The sequence below is a fragment of the Eleutherodactylus coqui genome, chromosome 10 (assembly GCF_035609145.1).
Source record: "Eleutherodactylus coqui strain aEleCoq1 chromosome 10, aEleCoq1.hap1, whole genome shotgun sequence".
In the NCBI taxonomy this organism is placed as follows: Eukaryota; Metazoa; Chordata; class Amphibia; order Anura; family Eleutherodactylidae; genus Eleutherodactylus; species Eleutherodactylus coqui.
This window is the reverse complement of record NC_089846.1, coordinates 96,470,979-96,488,252: the sequence shown is the minus strand read 5'-3', so window position 1 is coordinate 96,488,252 and position 17,274 is coordinate 96,470,979. Positions and strand designations below refer to the sequence as shown.

General features: G+C 48.9%; 1 long non-coding RNA gene across 1 annotated transcript; it reads left to right on the top strand.

The window, feature by feature from the left end:
- Positions 1 to 4,838: 4,838 nt before the first annotated feature.
- LOC136580745 (uncharacterized) lies at positions 4,839 to 13,334 on the top strand. The gene is made up of 2 exons (XR_010787006.1): positions 4,839 to 4,960; positions 11,565 to 13,334. It is a non-coding gene; the product is annotated as an uncharacterized lncRNA (long non-coding RNA).
- The last annotated feature ends 3,940 nt before the right edge of the window (positions 13,335 to 17,274 follow it).

Sequence of the window (17,274 nt, the reverse complement as noted above, 5' to 3'; positions counted from 1 at the left end):
GGCCAGGGTGGACTCTATATTGAATATTCTCATATGATTTGTGGCCAATAGAACATCTATGGGACCATCTGTGATGCCAAATTCGACAGCCAATGAGTTTATATTATCTAGAGGCTCAGTTACACCAAATGTGGACCGATATGTCACAGGATACCATACAGAACGCATATTAACACTAACTGCTTCGGTTATACACGCTGCCGATTCCAGCCAATGAGGTGGCTGGAATCGGCACCACGTGACTTCACATCGTGCATGAGCAGTACAGTTCAGCAGCCGTGCACGATGAGAGCTGTGCCCGCGCGTCACGTGACCCGTGATGTCATCGAGCCTTGAATTTGCCCGCAGATGCCGAGCCCTATTTACCTACATAGGAAGCTGATAGTTGGAGCCTTTTATACAACTTACAAGGAGGGAGAGGAAGATTTGTGCACTACGTGTGGTAAGTACCCACCTGAGATTTGTGCGCTGTGCGCTACATGTGGAGACGAGGCCACCTGAGATTTGTGTGCTGTGCGCTACGTGTGGAGACGCGGCCACCTGAGATTTGTGCGCTGTGCGCTACGTGTGGAGAGTACCCAACTGAGATTTGTGCGCTGTGCGCTACATGTGGAGACGCGGCCACCTGAGATTTGTGCGCTGTGCGCTACGTGTGGTGAGTACCCACCTGAGATTTGTGTGCTGTGCGCTACGTGTGGTGAGTACCCACCTGAGATTTGTGCGCTGTGCGCTACATGTGGAGACGAGGCCACCTGAGATTTGTGTGCTGTGCGCTACGTGTGGAGACGCGGCCACCTGAGATTTGTGCGCTGTGCGCTACGTGTGGTGAGTACCCACCTGAGATTTGTGTGCTGTGCGCTACGTGTGGTGAGTACCCACCTGAGATTTGTGTGCTGTGCGCTACGTGTGGAGACGAGGCCACCTGAGATTTGTGCGCTATGCGCTACGTGTGGAGACGCGGTCACCTGAGATTTGTGCGCTACGTGTGGAGACGCCGTCACCAGAGAGTTGTGCGCTGTGCACTACGTGTGGTGAGTACCCACCTGAGATTTGTGTGCTGTGCGCTACGTGTGAAGACGCAGCCACTTGAGATTTGTGTGCTGTGCGCTACATGTGGAGACGCGGCCACCTGAGATTTGTGCGCTACGTGTGGAGACGCAGTCACCAGAGAGTTGTGCGCTGTGCGCTACGTGTGTAGACGCGGCCACCTGAGATTTGTGCGCTGTGCGCTGTGGTGGAGACGCGGCCACCTGAGATTTGTGCGCTACGTGTGGAGACGCGGCCACCTGAGATTTGTGCGCTGTGCGCTATGTATAGAGACGCGGTCACCTGAGATTTGTGCGCTGTGGTGGAGACGCGGCCACCTGAGATTTGTGCGCTGTGCGCAACATGTGGAGACGCCGTCACCTGAGATTCGTGCACTACGTGTGGTGAGTACGTCACCTGAGATTTGCGCAACGCCACCTGACGCAACCTGACTTTTTTTTGCAGATTCGTGCGCTACGTGTGGAGACGCGGCCACCTGAGATTTGTGCGCTGTGTGCTACGTGTGGAGACGCGGCCACCTGAGATTCGTGCGCTATGTGTGGAGACGCCGTCACCTGAGATTCGTGCGCTGTGTGCTACGTGTGGAGACGCCGTCACCTGAGATTTGTGTGCTGTGCGCTACGTGTGGAGACGCGGCCACTTGAGATTTGTGTGCTGTGCGCTACATGTGGAGACGCGGCCACCTGAGATTCGTGCGCTACGTGTGGTGAGTACGTCACCTAAAATTTGCGCGACGCCACCTGACGCAACCTGACTTTTTTTGCAGATTCGTGCGCTATGTGTGGAGATGCGGCCACCTGAGATTTGTGCGCCTTTTTGCAAACTTACGTGTGGAGAGGATCCTGACGTTTGGACGCGTTTTGAGAAAAATTTCGCTTCGCTCGGACACCAGCTGACATAACTCGGCGAGGTAAGCTGCTGCATCTGCCAAAAATTTTCAGCACGTGCATCTGCTCATACGTGCATATTTGCGCATATTTGCAGGTTTTTGCTTGCATCTGCTCATATGTGCAAATTTTGCGCATATTTGCAGGTTTTCGCTTGCATCTGCTCATATGTGCATATTTTGCGCATATTTGCAGGTTTTCGCTTGCATCTGCTCATATGTGCATATTTGGCACATATTTGCAGGTTTTCGCTTGCATCTGCTCATATGTGCATATTTTACGCATATTTGCAGGTTTTCACTTGCATCTTCTCATATGCGCATATTTGCATGTTTTCGCTTGCATCTGCTCATATGCGCATATTTGCAGGTTTTTGCTTGCATCTGCACATATGCGCATCTTTGCAGGTTTTCACTTGCATCTGCTCATATGCGCATATTTTGCGCAAATTTGCAGGTTTTCGCTTGCATCTGCTCATATGTGCATATTTTGCGCATATTTGCAGGTTTTCGCTTGCATCTGCTCATATGCGCATATTTTGCGCAAATTTGCAGGTTTTCGCTTGCATCTGCTCATATGTGCATATTTTGCGCAAATTTGCAGGTTTTCGCTTGCATCTGCTCATATGTGCATATTTTGCGCATATTTGCAGGTTTTCGCTTGCATCTTCTCATATGTGCACATTTTAATGTTTTCGCTTCCATGTGCTGAATTGCTCTCCGTTTTCCACAGGACGACTGTTGTGGAGAGGAACCTGACATGTGGCTGCGTTTTGTATAACGTTCGGAACCGGAGATTGTCATTGGCTTCCTGGCACCCACCCATGCTGTCGGTCCACAGGGAGTTGTAACTGCATGTGTCCACTTCTAAAGAACCCCAGTCTGACTGGGGCATGCAGTGTGGGCCGAAGCCCACCTGCATTAAACATGACATTACCTCAGCTGTGCTGGGCAATGCAATGGGATATATTTATGTACCGTCGGTGGGTTCCAGGGAGCCACCCATGCTGTCAGTCCACACGGAGTTGTAGCTGCATGTGTCCACTTCTAAAGAACCCCAGTCTGACTGGGGCATGCAGTGTGGGCCGAAGCCCACCTGCATTAAACATGACATTACCTCAGCTGTGCTGGGCAATGCAATGGGATATATTTATGTACCACCGGTGGGTTCCAGGGAGCCACCCATGCTGTCGGTCCACACGGAGTTGTAACTGCATGTGTCCACTTCTAAAGAACCCCGGTCTGACTGGGGCATGCAGTGTGGGCCGAAGCCCACCTGCATTAAACATGACATTACCTCAGCTGTGCTGGGCAATGCAATGGGATTTATTTATGTACCGCCTGTGGCTTCCTGGGACCCTCCCATGCTGTCGGTCCACACGGACTTCACAATAGGGAGTTGTACCTGCCTGTGTCTACTTATAAAGAACCCCAGTCTGACTGGGGCATGCAGTGTGGGCCGAAGCCCACCTGCATTAAACATGACATTATTACCTCAGCTGTGATGGGCAATGCAATGGGATATATTTATGTACCGCCAGTGGCTTCCTGGCACCCACCCATGCTGTCGGTCCACAGGGACTTCACAATAGGGAGTTGTACCTGCCTGTGTCTATGAATTAAAAACCCCGGTCAGGTTGGGGCATGCAGTGTGGGCCGAAGCCCACCTGCATTTAATCTGACGTTAGCTCTGCTGTCCAGGGCACTGCAATGGGATACATTTATGTACAGCCGGTGGGTTCCAGGGAGCCACCCATGCTGTGGGTGCACACGGAATTCCCATTGCGGAGTTGTACCTGCCTGTGACTATTTATAAAAAGCATTGTGGGCTATCGCCCGCCCCTTTCAAAGAGGGTCGCTGCCTAGCCGTGCCAACCCTCTGCAGTGTGTGCCTGCGGTTCCTCCTCATGGCAGACGCACTTATAAATAGACATGAGGGTGGTGTGGCATGAGGGCAGCTGAAGGCTGCGCAGGGACACTTTGGTGTGCGCTGTGGACACTGGGTCGTGCGGGGGGGGGGGGGTTGGGCAGCATGTAACCCAGGAGAAGTGGCAGCGGAGTGTCATGCAGGCAGTGATTGTGCTTTGTTGGAGGTAGTGTGGTGCTTAGCTAAGGTGTGCATTGCTAATGAGGGTTTTTCAGAAGTAAAAATTGTTGGGGGGGGGCCCACTCTTGCCGCTATTGTGGCTTAATAGTGGGACCTGGGAACTTGAGATGCAGCCCAACATGTAGCCCCTCGCCTGCCCTATCCGTTGCTGTGTCGTTCCCATCACTTTCTTGAATTGCCCAGATTTTCACAAATGGAAACCTTAGCGAGCATCGGCGATATACAAAAATGCTCGGGTCGCCCATTGACTTCAATGGGGTTCGTTACTCGAAACGAACCTTCGAGCATCGCGAAAATTTCGTCCTGAGTAACAAGCACCCGAGCATTTTGGTGCTCGCTCATCTCTAGTCGTTTAGCAAAGAACGACGACCGCTGCTTACAATGAATGGAGAAGGGTGGGGGAAGAGTGGGGAGAGAACTCTCCTCCAGCCGCCCGCATCCCTGCCGACTCGCTCTTGTGTAACAGCATGGGAGCGAGTATACATGGAGACGTGCTGTCCGGCATTGTTTGTCAAACACTCATCCCATGTAAATGGCCCTTAACTGATATCAATGTTACAATCAGAGAAAGTTTCATCCATCCAACAACTTGCAGGGAAAAGATTGGTTTGACAATGAACCCCGTTAACCCCATCCCATAACAGTGCATCTAAAAATAGGTTTTCTAAATCAGATGTCCCCACCTTTGTCCTAATGATTAATGTTTGGAGCCGTCTGCAGGTGTCGCCTCCACCTGATGCTCCACCCTCACGTGTACCTTATGCAATCACTATAGTTCATTATGTACAGTTGCATGGAGTTTATCCTCGTGTCACCCGCTCCTGTAATTCCAGTCTTTATAAAGGACAGTTCTGCCTATTTATGGACACAGCTGGGAATTACGGAGCCGGAGATAGACGTGCTGTCCGCAGGAGGCTCAGGTGAGAAGAGCTCATTACTGGGTACAACACTGTCAGCGGGGAGGACGTGGCACCATGTGTTGACTGAACATCTCCCCATATATACATACAAGTCCGCGCTCGTCCACTTAATCTATCAACTTCCAAGAAAGCCGGGTGACAGTCAATATGGTTACCTTTACTGTTCCCTTCAGGAGCGTTAGCAAAGTGTTCCACACTTTTCCTATTGGTCATTCCCTAGAGAAGAAGGACAATTCTACCTGTATTGGAGAGTTTTTAGCCCTCGGTTGCATGTTTTTGGGGTCTTTTTACAGTGTGATCTGGTACGTGAAACCAAGGACTTTCTTTCAAAAAATACATTATTTCATAAATGCCACCTCCACAACGCGACAGCTGTGATTGGTTATTCAACCTCTGCTCAACGAATCAATGCAGCTGTCAAAAAACCAATCACAGCTGTTGTGTTGGTTCAGCGAGTGCTGCACTGATTGGCTGAGCAGTGCTCAAGAATCAATCAGAGCCATCGCTTCCTGGAAGTGGGATTTATGAATGAAGTGATCTTCTGTCGGCAGCTGAGGACTGCAAGAAGCACAGCAAAGCTCCAGAGAGCAGTGAAAGGGATGTGAACCGAGCCTGCTAAGTAATGTATTCCTTTTTCTTTTCTTATGTAACGCAGCTAGGGCTTATTTTTTGAGCTAGAGCTTATATTTCAAGCTTCCTTGAAAATTGTGAAAAATCAGAGTAGGGCTTATTTTTGGGGAAACACGATAGAGATAGATAGATAGATAGATAGATAGATAGATAGATAGATAGATATTCCTGGTTTTATGGGCAGGTAACTCTGTAATATTGCATTATTTTTGTATTGTCTGGGTCTGGATTTGTGAAGTTATAAAATACTGTATAGCTGATTTTAGATATGGTTACTATTTCATGGCTCCATTGAATGCAGCCCTTTTCTATTAATGATGTATAGACTCTGGACCATTATTAAGCAATTTTAAGTTAAAAAGTTTTTCTTATTTCTCCCTCATTTGGTGTAATATTAATTTAGAAGAAATAACAAACATTGAATCACAACCTCATGGAAGAGAAAAGAGATTGCAAATTTGGGCCAAATAATGGCAGGTGATGAGCTGAGCTTACTGCCAGAGGGATCAGGGGCCTGGAGATCAGGGGGGTCCCAGCACTTAAACTTTCATTGTTCTAAAGGCTCTTTATGCTGGAATATTCCTTTATAGATGGTGAGAGTGTGGGTGCGAGTATCATATGTGGTAATAACCTGTTAATAACTGCTGAATGTTGCCAAGGTAATTATCTGCCTGACCAACACGGGTGTCCTTTGTATAAACCTTCCAGAAGTTCACAAAACCTTAAGCCAAAACACCCTTCTCAGCCCAGTACTAAAAGGCTTCTGTACCTTTAAATTAAAAATAATGAAGATGTTACGCTTCCTCTGGGGTTGTCATGGTAGTATCAACAGACTAGCTCTGTATGGGCATACTGTCATGTGACCTCCACTCCTAAGAACATAAGAAGGTCACATGACAGGAAGTACCTGCCCATAAGAGTCTGTTGACGCTGCTATGGCAACCCCAGAGCAAGCACAATTACTAAAGAGTATAATAGTAAGTGTCAGGACCAGCGGCTCTTGGGGGTTTCTGTGCCCACACCGCTGTTCTTATCACCCAGGCTGAGGGGCAGGGGAGCCCTGGCATTTGTGGCCTTCCCTGGCCGCCGTAATCCTGGACCCGGCTCCGGGCGCGCGATCCTGTGCTCAGGGAACAGGCGCCTAGGTTGCTGGGGACGTGGCGGGTGCCGTCCCGCGTCCCCGTTGCCATACTTTATGTCTGGGTCTCAACTCTGCATTCGCTGCATGATGTCTGGGTCCTGCTGCTGACAGGCTACCCACCCCAATCAGCTGCTGGGATGGGAGTTCTGACAGCATTTAAACTGCTAGTTTCCTTCAGACCTTTGCCAGTGTATGTTTGGTCTCCAGCTATACCCACGTATCCTGTCTTTGATTCCCTGCTGTGACTTGCTTGCCTTGGACCCGACTTTGCCTTCGCCTGACCCCTTGTACCACGCCTTCTCCTGTTGCCGACCTGCCTTTGTGTTTGTTTGTTTCCAGTATTTGTCTGTTAGTCTTACTCCTGCCCCGCATTCCTATAAGTCTAGGGACTGTCCCCCAGTTGTCGCCCTAGGGTTTAGCATAGGGGGCCAAGTAGGTAGAGACAGGGGTTGTGGGTAGTTTCAGGGACTCCCAGTTACCCGCACCCCAGCTCCCTGACAGATACATTAGCCCACAACAGGTCAGACACATTTATCCGACTGTCTACATTAGCTCCTTATATGGAGGCCGTGTCTGCTTTGGCAAACCAGGTCCAGGGTCTAACTACCCTGGTTCAGGATCTGGCTACCCATTTACAACAACGAGAACAGGTGTTGGCTACAACTTTGGGTCAGCCCCCCTCGGTATTGGTGACAACTCCTGAGCCTTGAGCTGCTTTGCTGGATTTCTTTGCTAGTGTGAGAAAACAGTTTTTTGCCTTCCGGGAAGGCTGCAAACTGTATTTTGATCTGCGACCCCACTCTTCTGGCACAGAGTATCAGAGGGTGGGGATCGTGATTTCCCGACTGAGAGGAGATCTCCAAAATTGGGCATTCTCTTTACCCTCTGACTCCCCCACACGTCAGTCTTTGGACGCATTCTTCTCTGCTCTGGGGCAAATCTATGATGGGCTTGACCGGTCTGCCTACGCTGTCTCCCAGCTGTTGTCCTTGCGTCAGGGTCGGAAGGTGGCGAAGGACTACTGCTCTCAATTCAGACAGTACTGCACTGAGTCAGGGTGGAACGACTCAGCCCTCAAAGACTTGTTCTTGACCGGCCTATCCGAAGACCTCAAGGATTTGCTGGTTGCCCATCCTGAGCCTAATACCCTGGAGCAAGCAATGTCGCTAGCTATTCCAGCTGACCGTCGACTGAGTGTCAGACGATCCGTTAGGACCAGTATGGTCCACCTGTCCCCTTCCTCTATAAACCAGACAATTTCACCCCCTCCGCAGAACGCATAGAATTGGGAACGATGTCTCCGAAACAGCAAAGCGAATACTGACTAAAGAGGAACCAAGGTTTGTATTGTGGAGAGTCTGGTCATCGGATCGCTATCTGCAGGAAGAACCTTTGGCAGGAAAGACTTCCGCTCCTAGTCAGTTGTTGAGGGAACTGTCTAGGAGCTAAGGTACCCCCAGTTGTGTCTGAGATGTTCTTGCCCTGCGCCTTAGATTTTCTCTCTTTCTCTCGTGCAGGAAAGCAGCAAATTTTGTTAATTTTGATTTTGTGGCTCAGATTTCTGGTTCATTGATACATCTAGATCCTCCAATTGAAGTCTCTGGGGTGGACTCCACACCATTACGTGCTGGCCTCGTCAATCTAGCTACCCCAGAGTTAAAATTTACTGTAGGAGCCTTACATACTGAGTCTTGCACCTTCCTCGTCATGAAAGACTTGTCTGTGGACATAGTCTTAGGGCTACCTTGGCTAAGAGAACACAATCCCGTTATTAATTTGGACACTCTGCATCTGGTCCAGTGGGGTCCCCGGTGTACCAATCACAAAATAACCATCAGAAACCAATATGCTCTTCCTCTCATCCCCGACCTCCTTAATCAGGTTTCCGGGCCCCAGTGGTTCTCTAAGCTCGACCTGAGGGGAGCTAACCATTTTCCCTGAAAATAAGACACTGTTTAACATTAATTTTTGCCCCCGAAAGGGCACAGTGTGTTATTTTCAGGGGGGCGGGCCTTATACTCACCTGGTCCACGGCGTCCCGATGCTTCCCGATGGTCTTTGGTGGCGGCGCTGCGGTAAACTGCGTCCTCCTCGTCTCACAGCTGAGCTTCTGCTGGTGACGGGGCTTTGAATACCCCGCCTCCAGGAAAGCGAGCGCTGTGATTGGCTAATCGAGTGCCAGCAGCCAATCATAGCCAGCCCTCGATGAGCCAATCATAGCCATTTAGTGATGTCATTCAGATTGGAGACACCTCCGAGTTTGGAGTTTGAGCAGTACTGTCTCAAGGTCCCTCCGCACTCACAAACCTTAGACCTTGTGTCTACTTTTCCAAGAAGTTCTCATCTAGTGAACGAAATTACGACATAGGAAACCGGGAATTACTAGCTATTAAGTGGGTGTTTGAGGAATATAGGCACTTTCTGGAAGGAGCACTCCATCAGATCAAAGTACTCACAGACAATAAAAACCTCATTGATCTAGACTCCGCTAAGAGGTTGAATGCTCGGCAAGCCTGCTGGGCCTTGTTATTTTCACGGCTCAACTTTGTGGTGACTTACAGACACGGCTCAAAGAATTTTAAGGCGGATGCCTTGTCTAGGAGTTTTGGGACCCCGGAACCTTCAGAATCAGAGCCGGAGAGTATTCTCTTCCCCGGGGTGGTCCTCGCTGCTGTCTCCTCCAACCTTTCACCTCTTATACACACTGCTCAACAATCGGCCCCTGAAGCCCTTCCGGAAGGCGAACTTTTTGCTCTTTTGTCGTTGAAGTTTAAGGTGTTAGAGAAGAGGTGTGGTTCAGTCCTAGCTGGTCATCAGGGGTACTCAGGAGCTACTATCCAGGATTTATTGGTGGCCTCATATAGCCAGGGATGTTTGGTCAATTGTGTTGGCATGCCCAGTTTGTGCCAGGGGGAAGGGTCTCAGGAGACATCCTGAGGGCCCTCTTCTCCCTGTGCCCGTTCCATCTAGGCTATGGTCCCATCTGTCCATGGACTTTATAATAGATCTGCCTCTCTCACAGGGGAACACGATCACGGCGTGCTCGCGCCGGAGAGCTGGTCTGCGCATGCGCAGAAGACCTAGGCGGCGCGAGCACGCTGGAGCGGCCCCATTGAACAGAACAGAAGACCGCACAGCGCAAGCGCGTCTAATGGAAGGAGAAGACAGCGTTAGTCGGTGCCATGGAGACGAAGACGCCAGCACCGGAGGGGGTAAGTGTATAACTTCTGTATGGCTCATATTTAATGCACGATGTATATTACAAAGTGCATTAATATGGCCATACAGAAGTGCTTAACCCCACATGCTTTCATGAGACAACCCCTTTAAGGTTCCGTCCTTAAAACTTGTTCCTCGTTTTATTGGTCCATTCTCTATCTCGCAGGTTGTTAACCCAGTGGCATATAAATGATCCCTTCCTGGGTCTTGGAAGGTTCACAAGGTCTTCCACAAAAGTTTGTTAAAGAAATTTGTGACTCCGGTTGCCCACCCGTGACCCGCCCTCTCCTACGCTGGTGCAAGTAGAGTTAGAATTTGAGATAGAGAAGATTGTTGACGCCAGACGGATTCGGGGCTCGATTCAGTATCTGGTCCACTGGAGAGGGTTTGGCCCTGAGGACAGGATGTGGGTTCCAGCTAGGGATTTTCATGCACCATGACTAGTCCGACTCTTTCACAGGGCTTTTCCTCTCAAGCCCGCTCCTGGTCGTGGAGGTCCTGTGTCCCCCCATAGAAGGGAAGGGGGGTACTGTCAGGACCATCGGCTCTCGGGGTCTCTGTGCCTGCACCGCTGGTCCTATCACCCAGGCTGCAATGGTGCCGCGCAGGGGAGCCCTGGTATTTGTGACCTCCCCTGACCACCGTAATCCTGGACGCAGTCTCCGGGCGCGCGATCCCATGCTCAGGGAGCAGGCACCTAGGTAACCGAGTTGCTGGGGATGCGGCGGGTGCCGTCCCGCGCCACGGCCCTGTTGCCATGACACCTGGGCGTGCTTACTCTATCTCTGCCTGTCTTTAGCAGGCGCCGGGGGCTGTTTCTCCCAGTGTCCTGTGATTGGGTGCTGCTGCTGTCAGGCTCCCCGCCACAATCAGCTGCTGGGGTGGGAGTTCTGACAGCATTTAAACTGCTAGTTTCCTTCAGACCTTTGCCAGTGTATGTTTGGTCTCCAGCTATACCCACGTATCCTGTGTTTGATTCCCTGCTGTGACTTGTTTGCCTTGGACCCCACTTTGCCTTTGCCTGACCCCTTGTACCTCGCCTTCTCCTATTGCCGACCCGAAATGTCTGACCTGTCTTTGTTTTTGTTTGTTTCCTGTATTTGTCTGTTAGTCTGACTCCTGCCCTGCATCCCTATAAGTCTAGTGACTGTCACCCAATTGTCGCCCTAGGGTTTAGCCTAGGGGGCAAGTAGGTTGGGACAGGGTTTGCGGGTAGTTTCAGGGCCTCCAGTTACCCGGACCCCAGATCATTGACAGTAAGTCTCATGATTGTGGCTGCGGCGAAAAAATTCTGGGTTGGACGTAGCTGGACAATGGCATAAGGCCTGAGTCAGACAAACGGCTTTTCTTAAAATCCCCGCCTCCTGAAAGCGCTGTCTCTGATTGGTTTCCATTAACTCCTGCTAACTTAGAAGTCAATGGAAACTCCTGCAAAACGCGCACCAACAATGCGCACTATGTCCTATATTTTTTAGGTGTACGCCGTTTTGCGCTCTAAATTTTGCGCATATGAACGCTTCTATAAGAACCTATTGGTAAACAAGGCCTAATTATGTAATCAGTATACCATATAATAACCTTATAACGTCCACCTTGTCTGCTTCTCACCTCTAGGAATGTCATCCAGATCCTCGACACTCCTCTTATTTGGGGTCCTCCTCAGTCTTTCCAGCCTGAACTTCTCTACTAGTCAAAAATGGGACGCGTTCAAGAAAAGCCACGTCATCAGCTCCCCGGCCATCAACTGCACTGTCATCATGTCTGAAGAATGCCAGGAGAGGCGGAGCTTCATCCACACGCAACGCAAAATCCTGGAGCTAGTCTGCAAAGGCATCACCGGGAAGAAAAACGTCAGACGCAAGAAAGAATTCAGTGTCAGCACCTGTAGTAGGCTACCGAATACAACCTGCACCTATGGGGAGGCGGAGCTCCAGAGGGGGACCATTTGCATCACCTGTAGGAATAAGAAGCCAGTACAGTTTGTTAATATGGGAGCGTGTCCGTCGTGAACCCCAAAACAGTTCTCCCTGAACGCCCACAACATATGACTTATGGGGTTTAATACTTGTATATAAGGGACAGACAGTCCTATATGGACCCACTGCAGATCGGCTGGCTGGCGAACTCCACACCTAGCCAGCACACTCATCCCACACCTGTGGCAGCATGCTCCCGTAGAACTACAGGTCGCGGGAGCACAACCTAACAGTACCATCCCACGATATTAGTGTATCTTGACACCACCAGGAAGTCCTGGTGGAGTCCAGATTGACAGGGGGGTGACGCCCCCTGAACAGGATTGGCTGCAGAGCCGGTGTGGCTGGAGGTCCTGGAAGCCCACTAAGCATTTTTTCCTAACACATACAGCGGTGCCCGCTTGCGCCCCACAAGGAGCAACCCCAGTCATAGAAGAAGCGCAGGGCGGCATCAGTGAATCGAAGTGCTAATCAGCTTTTGCCGTGCCGACCGACAACCGCTGTCCTTTTGCGACAATGGCCACAGCTTTGGGAGCAGTGAGCGGGGGAGCGCCACCGGCACCAACGTGACAGCACATAGGCAGCGGCTGGGATGGAGCCTGCAGATGCATCGGGGGAGTGCCTGTCACGCACCAGTAGGCCGACTGTTGCCACAGATGTGAAAGCACAGGGGAAGGGGGACAGAGCGTCCACATGGAATGGCAACGGGGGACAAGGGGTCACGCATTACAGAGCCAGTGCCCACCACCTACCTCAAAGTACTGAGGCAGCGATTGGTGCAAGCATTCACATCCAAGGGGGGCCTGCTGCTGTGCTCACACTCAGGAATGCAGCGTGTCGATTGCTTTTGGCGGCCCCTGTAGGCTTCTGGTGAGGGTAACTTTAATGGTTAGCCTTACATTATTTCATGTAAATGCTGGCATGTTACAGGCCAAACATGCCAGCATTTACAGCTGCTCATGTAGGCTCCTAGGACCTAACTGCCTTGACCCTATCGGGAGCTGGGGGTGTGAGAGGGCCGTTCCTCATGTCAAACCCCTAACTTACGGTGGAGTCAAGATACACTAATACCCCATCCCACACCTGTGACAATATGCTCCTATAGAACTACAGATTCCAGGAGCACAACCTAACAATAATTATGAGCTTGTTTCTGGTACACTATTTTTGACTGAGCTGTTATGGTACTTATTTGAATTATGAGCTTGGTTCTGGTATTTTATGTATATATTGAGTTTGGATCTGGTATTGTATTTATGTACGGAGCTGGGTTCTGGTGTTGTATTTATGTTATGAATCAATCCCACCACAGCCTTTGCCATAAGCTGAACCCCACAGTTGGGTCCCTTTAAAAAGTAACTTTTATTGTTATGTAATAAAATATATTATAGTAGCAAAAAATTTAAAATATCAGAGTCTCAATGTAGTGTGAGTGAATGTAATACAATAGACAATAGAGAAAACCAGTCTAAGAGAAACAATATCCTGCCTTGCTGATTATGCACAAATATCAGGGTCAGGACTGTAATACTTACTGTAAATGGGGTGCACTACCATGCAGCAGTATACTGCTATGTGCTAAAGATAAGTGCTTAGATCCCTGCATGAACTGCCAGCATGTGTTATAAATGCTGCCGGATAAACTAAAGGTCCATTTAGACACAACTATTATTGCTCAAAATTCACTCAAAAACCGTCTTTTGAGCAATAATCGTTGTATCTAAACGTGCGGCCATCTCATCTGCACTATTCGTTTATCGGTGATTTCTAGTAAGCTAGAAATCACTGATGACTCTTATCAGCGCCGCACACTAACTTTCTCAGCGGGGGGCGCTGATAGTATTCTTTCAGCTGGTATCCCGCGGGCAGTTCTCAGCGGGAAACCAGCTGAAAGCTCTGAGAACAATGCAGCTGTTTGCGTATACAAAATAGCTACATAGTTCTCCGAGCTATCACGGCTGTATCACGCTCCACCTGCATTAACTCTTAAGTAGCTAATTAGCTTGTTAGACTTATGCAAAGATGTTCACTCAAAACTGGCACTCAAACTGTCGCTTGAGCGAATTTTGAGCGATCATCGTTCCATGTAAATGGGCTTTAAGTCTGAGATGAGCTTTGGCAGGATAAACTACATAAGGCTCTGTGCTAAAAGACCAGCTCCCCCAACATGTTTCACCAGAACTCTGGAGTCATCAGGAGTATAGAAGCTATATATATTTTGAAAAAACTTTTAAAAAGTGTAATTTTTGGCAATTGGCCAAAATTGCAGCGTTTTAGACAACAATTCTAGAGTAAGGCCTAATGTCCTCGGCACACAGTGCATCCGCAATGCACCCGGTGGGGATCTAAGCTTCAGATCCGCAGCGGGTGCACTGTGGATCGTGTTAAAAATGATTTTTTAATAATTGCGGGTGGTCGCGGATTCAGTGTTTTTTCCGCACTGGTGTACGCGGATGTACGCGGAAATTCAATGAACAAAAAATGGGAAAAGAAACCAAACCCCTTCCAAGCCTTTTCCCCACCTCCCTAATTACTTCTAACATTCAAATCCGCAGCAGATCCACAAATGCATTTAAATGTATTTGCGGATCCGCAACTCCCATAGACTTCAATGGAGCAAGATCTGCGCGGAATCCGCGATAAAAATGGAACATGCTGCGGTTTTAAATCCGCGCGGATAGTAAATAAATACCATAAAATCAAATCAGCGGACCTAAAATCAATCGCGGAAGCTCCATTCATTTCTATGGACGGCAAATCCGTGCGGCTTCTGCAAGCTCAAATCCTCGCTGATTCCGCAAATAAAATCCGCCCGTGGACATTGGGCCTAAACCATATACTAAATGTGACCCAATGTTATATTATGTGGTTCAAATCTGCAAATCCTTTGCTTTTCACAGTCGGATATCATATTCTTGTTTAGCTTCTTCTAAAATAATTGTAACAAGTCCTTTATCTTCTGAAATAAACACATGAAGAGAAGACAGCGAAGTATTCATAAGGGTCTATTCTATGTGGCAGAAATAGCACCAAATGCTGCATGCAAAATCAATATCCTCTCCTCTTTTTCAGTGATTGCGATTGACATGTGTACATGGGCAGCCTCTCCTCCTCTCTTCTTCAGTGAGTGAGGTAGATGTGTGTACATGGGCAGCCTCTCCTCGCCTCTTAATCGGTGAGTGAGGTAGATGTGTGTACATGGGACAGCCTCTCCTCCACTTTTCTTTAGTAAGTTTGGTTGACAAGTGTACATAGAACAGCCTTTCTTCCCCTCTTCTTTGGTGAGTGTGGTAGATGTGTGTACATGGGGCAGCCTCTCCTCCCCACTTCTTCAGTGAGTGTGGTAGGTGTGTTTACATAGAACAGCCTCTCTTCCCCTCTAGTTCGGTAAGTATGATAAATGTATGTACATGGGACAGCCTCTCCTCCCCTCTTCCTTAGTAAGTGCAGTTGACAAGTGTACATAGAACAGCCTCTCCTCCCCTCTTCTTCATTGAGTGTGGTAGACATGTGTACATGGAACAGCCTCTCCTCCCCTCTTCTTTAGTAAGTGTGATTGACAAGTGTACATGGGACAGCCTCTCCTCCCCTCTTCTTCGGTGAGTGTGGTAGATGTGTGTACATGGGACAGTCTCTCCTCCTCTCTAGTTCAATGAGTCTGATAGATGTGTGTACATGGGACAGCCTCTCCTCCCCTCTTCTTTGGTGAGTGAGGTAGATTTGTTTAAATAGGGCAGCCTCTCCTCCCCTCTTCTTCGTTGAGTGTGGTAGACATGTATACATGGAACGGCCTCTCCTCCCCTCTTCTTCAGTGAGTGTAGTAGATGTGTGTACATTGGACAGTCTCTCCTCCTCTCTAGTTCGGTGAGTGTGGTAGATGTGTGTACATGGGAGAGCCTCTCCTTCTCTCTTCTTTGGTAAGTGTGGTAGATGTGTGTACATGGGACAGCCTTTCCTCCCCTCTTCTTCGTTGAGTGTGGTACACATGTGTACACGGAACAGCCTCTTCTCCCCTCTTCTTCGGTGAGTGTGGTAGATGTGTGTACATGGGACAGTCTCTCCTCCCCTCTTCTTTAGTAAGTGCGGTGGATGTATGTACAATAAATGAAGTCTTTAGGTATGTTACATCCATCTGCTCAGCCTAATCCTCTGTAGGTAGCAATCTGCAAATAAAAGATGGCGCATGAGAGTGTCTCCTTGTGTAATTAACAGGTGTGGTGAAAGCTGAACACATAGAAGGTCACTTCTCCAGTAAATGTGGCACAAAGCATATTCAAGAGCTTTCAAGTTCAATTTTCAATATTAAATACACCCCTTGGTGTCTGTATAAGGCCGAATGCACACGGCCAGGTCAGATTCCGACTGCGAGATCTCGCAGCGGAATCAGACTGTGCGCCCGGGCGGTGATCCGTGTACCTGTCAGTTGTCTTTTTCTCTGTGCTGCGGATGTGCCAGTTGGCACGCCATTGCACATGCGTGGTGCAGAGAATGAAGCACTATTGCGCCGTCGATGATGCGGATTCGTGGCGACTTGCCGCAAGACAGACGGTTTCCATTGACTGCAATGTTAGCTGTCCGTGCGAGGCTCGCACTAGAATAGGGCATGCTATGATTTTTCCCCCGTGAGCAGAAAACCGCAGTTGATTTCCGCTTGTGGGCATGGAAAAGCGTTTTGCATATCATGTCTATGGGAAGTATTTGCTGCGGGATCTGGAGGCGAATGCCCGCTCTGGATCCCACAGTGCAAACATGCCGCTGTGCATTGGGCTTACGGCACACAGCATGTATTATGATTTCTATGCTAGTTTTCTGGTGTAAAAAAGTCATAATTTTGGCATACACACCAAAAATATGACCTTTTGGACTTTTATGCTGGGTCTTTTTGGGTGAGGTGTAGTATCAGGGTACATGGTCTGTCAAGTTTGCTATAATTTATGCCAGAAACTGGTGTAAATTATAGCTACAACCTGCACCAATGTATTAAGAAGCACAAGTGAGTTACACCGGCTTTTGGCATAAATTATACTAAATCTGATGGCCACTGGGGGGGCCAATGCCCACTTTTTGAAAAAGTGTCAGGATCTGGTGTAGAACTCCAGAAAGTCACACTTATGCCAAAATTGTGACTTTTTTACTCTAGAAATCTGCCCCAATAAGTTTTTGAACAACATTCTAGGACTCTTCTAGCATCTATGGGGTTAATGAGACTCCAGGGATTCATTCAGCACTGTGTCAGGAGCACACAGTAAACCTCAACAGAATCATATTTAGTGCATATACTGACCATTACCGACTGCATGATAACGTATCAGGGACTTTTGTACAAAAAGGAGCGAGAAAAAACATTG